A 5056-nucleotide genomic window follows, 5' to 3' on the forward strand; every position below is an offset into this window, starting at 1 on the left:
CTTGTACCTGCTGTGATGTGTTGTGTCTATATACACCACGGTGATGACTTTTGGTACAGTTTAAGAACTGAGAGACTTTTAAGAGATCATTATTTCTGCAGCGATTTGCTGAGGAGTTGCACAGTATTCATCATCTGCCTCCCAAGAGCTGTGTTTCCTCCCAGCCTTCCCCGGGAGCCCCTATGAGGCCGATTCCTCCTTGTTATCCCATACAGAGCTGCAATCAGCGGGATTCTCGCTGCAGCTCATTAGACCAGATGCTGGTTCTGGCCTGCACTGGGAGCTGAACTTGAACAAACAGCTAGAGGGCTACATCAAATCCCTTCTGCATAATCTCCATTAGCTCATTGCCTTCAGATAACAGCAAACCTCATCAAGAGCTATTTGGGCAAATTAAATTAATGCTTGTCCTATTTGGGACTCAGCCTCACTAAGAACGCAGAGCTGTCCCCAAGTATCTGTTGAAGTAATTACTATTTTACTGTAAAAAACCCAACCTCGGTTGTGCTAGGTACACATTTAATTTGCCTGTGCAGGAACAGAGAAAGAACACTGCAGCAAACGAGGGAGGTGGCTGCAGCCTGCAGAGGGCAAGCTTGGCCAGCCAATCTCCCTGTGCACACAGTCAGGGTGCTTCACTGAGGCTTCTTCTCATTTTCTTAGTATTTGGACAACAGTGGTAACTAAAACCAGATTGTACAAAATTGCATGTAAAGCAAATGACGTTCAAAGTCCTGACTTACTAATTGCAGCACAATCTGAATGCCCACAAGGGAAGTGCTGCAAGCAAAACACATACCTGCTGGCAGCCCCGTGTCCCCCAGCCCTGGTTCAAGTCCACACCACCCCCAACTAACATCATGCCATGCTGCTCACAGGGCTATCTCCTGTCCTAATTAACCAGGAGTCCCACCTGAACTTTCTGCTGGGTTTTAATTACAGAGTTATTAATTCATGAGGAAAAAATTGACAGATGTTTCAGGTTGGTCGTAGCAAATTAAAAGGCAGGTGCCTGGCACAAAGAGTCAGGAATGATTAAACAAATGACTCATGGATGTTCAGCTGTTTCACAGCAAACAGCCTGCACAGCACCACTCTGCATACTGCAGGGCAGGGTGACTCCTCAGGATAAAAATAACAGCAACGGATTTCACTCTCACTTTTGAATGTAGAGAAGCTTTTAAATCTGTGTTCTTCATTTGGTTTACAGGTTTTTTTCCTCGGTTCATTTTCATCTCCTTTCTGTTAAAAAGGAAATTCCGCTATTTTCTGAGATTCTTAGTTTAGAAAAAAGTTCAGGCGATGCCAAGGTAGGAGAAGGAACTAGCTGGTTCCTCTACAGTTATTGCTAGGCAATATGCCACACGTTATTCTATATATAACACGTACATGTAACACAAAGTTAAGGACTATTTTCCATCTCTCACTGGGGACAACAACAGTTGTTGTGATTCTGCTGCTAACTTGAAGGGCTTGACAAAGCTCACGGAAGCTTTAGTGCAAATCAAACACATTACAGGAAACACAGCCCGAAAGGCTTCCAAGGTTGCTATTCTTAAAGGAAAGCAAGAAGCAGCAAGTGCCACAGGCTGCAGCTCTCCATCACTCGTGCTGCTTCACAGAGCTGTTCCGTCAGGTCTCAGCAGGTCCCATTTGTCATGATGGCATACACAGCCTCAGCCAGACCGAGGAGAAACTGCCCTTCAGTAGATGGCTGGTTATTAAAAAGGATCGGCTGGTTACAAGTTCTCTGCATCAGTTTGGGAGTGTTTCTGGTTGAGGTGAAGGAGGTGTTCCAGGCTGGGTTTGGTGATGGTGTTGTTTGTTTGACTGAACACACGCACACACAATTTATGGTACAATCCTCTCCTGAATGAGGCATTTTGTATTTTTCACACGTTAGAATCATAAAAATGACAAGTGTTTTGCCAGTATTATAATTCCTATACAGTTTCCTCGCCCCCTTGTATTAAAGTACAGCTCAAACTACATTTCATGTTCGAGTCAATTCAAAAATTACTCCAAGACAAAAAAAATCATTAGGGTTCGATTTGGAGAATGCAGAATCAGATATTTTGACAATTTCAGAACTAGAACTGAATGACAATAGATTCCTTGGAACAGCTTTGATTTGTCAAAATCAGCATTCTCTGATCAGATGGCAGAAAAATTCCCCAGAGCTGTAGGTCACACCGTGTAGTAGTTGTCTTGGAGCTACGAGGAAGTTAAACAACCACCATCACCACCACTGCCTTTGTCCCACAGCGAATACAGAGCCATAGGGGCCTGCCAAAACTCACCCTGTTTGCTTTATTACCACAAGACACATCCACATGGGTTACTTGGGAAGCTCTATCCGAAACCATCTCTGTAGCCCACGAGCACAGCTGGCTGCTGCAGCCAGGGAATAACCAAAAGCCAAGTTCCTGTGGAGGCTGTGATGCCTGGGGACACAGCAACCATCCTCCCTGGATGACCTGTCCCTGTTCCACCTCCCCTCTTGCCTGGAAGACCCCTCAGCTCCCACACAGCAGGTGACTGATGCAGCCACGTTGGAGCTGGAACCCACCTGGGGCTGGTGGTTTTCGTGCTGCCAGAGAAGACACTGCCAACTGCCTGGATGATACACAGAGCCACGAGGCTCACCTGTACCCCGTCAGCTGACAGAAGAAACAAACGCAAATTTTAATGCTGTGACTCAACGCTGAAAATGTCTTTCCCTGCTGCTACAAGAGGCAGCATTTTGCCCATTTTCAGAATGTGAACACAGAAATGCTGTCTGCTGGGCCCTCTTCTGGGGAGGAGCACGCTCACACCTAATTCCTTCCACCTCCCTCCTGCCTTGTTAGCGGCTGCGGCCTGGTGCCTGCGGGCTTCTGCATGGCTGCTGCCAGCAGAGTAACACATTAATGGAGATTTATGGCATTGCCACGTGCGTCACGCTCAGCCCGGGGTACTCTGGAGCCGAGGGATCACACGCGCTGCCCCTCGAGCTCACAGCCGCACGTTGCATCTCAGCTCACTGCTTTTTGTAGCGCGTGTAACTGAGCAGCGGCACAGCGAGCTGCCGTGGGCCCCGAGCTCAGCACGGAGGGAAACCACACAGCGTGTGTGCCCTGCACTGTGCTGGGGCAGAGGGAATTACTGCTGCTTGCTCTTCTGAAACCTACAGTATAGATCTCTCAAAGTCTGCCCAGAGCAGCTGCAAACCTCAACATATTCTTCCTGCCTGGCTGCATCCCCACAGTGATGTTTTTGTCAGACATTCGCCTGCAGTGCACTTCACCCAGGGAGCAGGAGCACCGGCATTCCGCAGGACCACGCAGCTCCCAGCAATTTAATGCTGTGGGAAATAATTCTCATTAAGACTAAGAGGTGCAGTTTCACACAGTGCAGGAATCCCATTGGTGCTTCCAAAAGCACAGAACAGTTTGGGATGTAGTGCATGCTCATCCTAATGGACATTACGTGTCCTGCATGCAAATGGGAAATTTCAGCTCAGCTCTGGAATGTCACTGCAGCTATCACTGAGTAACAAAGCACCAACACAGGATTTTTTCCTAAAATATTTCACATGGTACTGGGATATTAAAGTTATTTCAACTGTTTGCGAAGACAGCCGTGAGGAGCAGCCTCCATGAACTGCTGTTTCTACCACGAAAAAGCACTCTGATGCTCAAACAGTTACAACGGTATCTATTAATTTTAGCTATTTACATGGTTCTCATAGCTACAGAAGCCGAGTGCATTACACTCCTTAACACATTTCCTTTCTGGGGTCACAAAGCAACAATAAGAAGATTCAAAGTTAGAGTCATTCATTTCTCCCAAGTCCCTCTCCCGATGCCTAGTTCCAGCAACCTGATGATTGCTACACACTCTCAGCTAGGGCTGGAGTAGAGACTGGAAGCTTTGGCTTTCTGTGCATGCCCACAAAGGCGTTTGTCACGACTGACATGAGCAGCTCAGCCCCTAACTCAGAGGAGCAGTAAGAAACCAGGTGCTGCTCTGTCAGTGTACGCAGCACCAGAGGATCCCCATTGGAAATACACAGGATTGTGTCCTGTCTGCAATCCCAGTGGCTGCCTAAAGCCATGGAGAAGTTATGTGAGGATGCTGAGTGTCAGACCACTGCATTTCTTGTATTCCATTTCATGGACCCTGTTCTTACACACTGAGCAGGAAACCTGTGCGTTGCCAGGACTCAAACTTTGTTTCCTGCCTGTAAACCTTCTATTGGATCTAGAAATAAGGAATTTGCCTAAGGTTATGCAAGAGATCAGCAGTAAATCAGGAAATTGAGCCTAAGCCTCTTAGAGCAGCAGCCTAATGGTTGTTTTCAGAAGAGTCTCACTACATTACCCCAGCTAAGTGTCTGGCTCGCTCCCTGCTCTATGGATTAACAGAGGGCAGATCGACTATAGCCTATTGAGTTTTTAAAACGTAAAATAAATACCTGCTATGAGCTCTTAAAAAGTTTTTCCTAGCAAGGTTTTGGGAAATTTCCAACAGTCTTAATTGCATATCTACACATGCACAGAAACTAAAAGTACATATACCTGCACGGTAATAAAGCCAAGTCACGTATCATTACTTAAAGTTAATGAAAACGAATGTCATTCCTGACATCCCAGATAAACAATTTTTTATTGCTGCACACAAACACATTGAAATACAGCTAATGCATTTCTAACCACTCACAGACAACAGCACACTGTACGCTAACCATTTTTTTTCCCAAGGAACAAGGACTGAAAACAGGACAGACAGAAACTCTCATGCAGAAGCTCCTGACATATAACTCCATTACTGCATCCCTGCCTAGCCCCTAATTTAACTCAGCTGAGCCAAATACCCAGCTGCATCTGATAGTACAGCCCTCACAGCTCAAGGTCACCAGCTCTAAATAGCTGCTTGCTTTTTAACTGGTCTCACTTGAATGGTAATAAGCTTCAAGTAGTGCCTAGTCTTAGCTTTGATTCAGTTAACAGCGCACCCTCACTGTGTGAGCAGGGTATCTGAGCTGCAGTTAGAACCTTGCTGCTCCTGTTGCTCC

The sequence above is a fragment of the Numida meleagris genome, chromosome 17, assembly GCF_002078875.1.
Source record: "Numida meleagris isolate 19003 breed g44 Domestic line chromosome 17, NumMel1.0, whole genome shotgun sequence".
Classification (NCBI taxonomy): Eukaryota; Metazoa; Chordata; class Aves; order Galliformes; family Numididae; genus Numida; species Numida meleagris.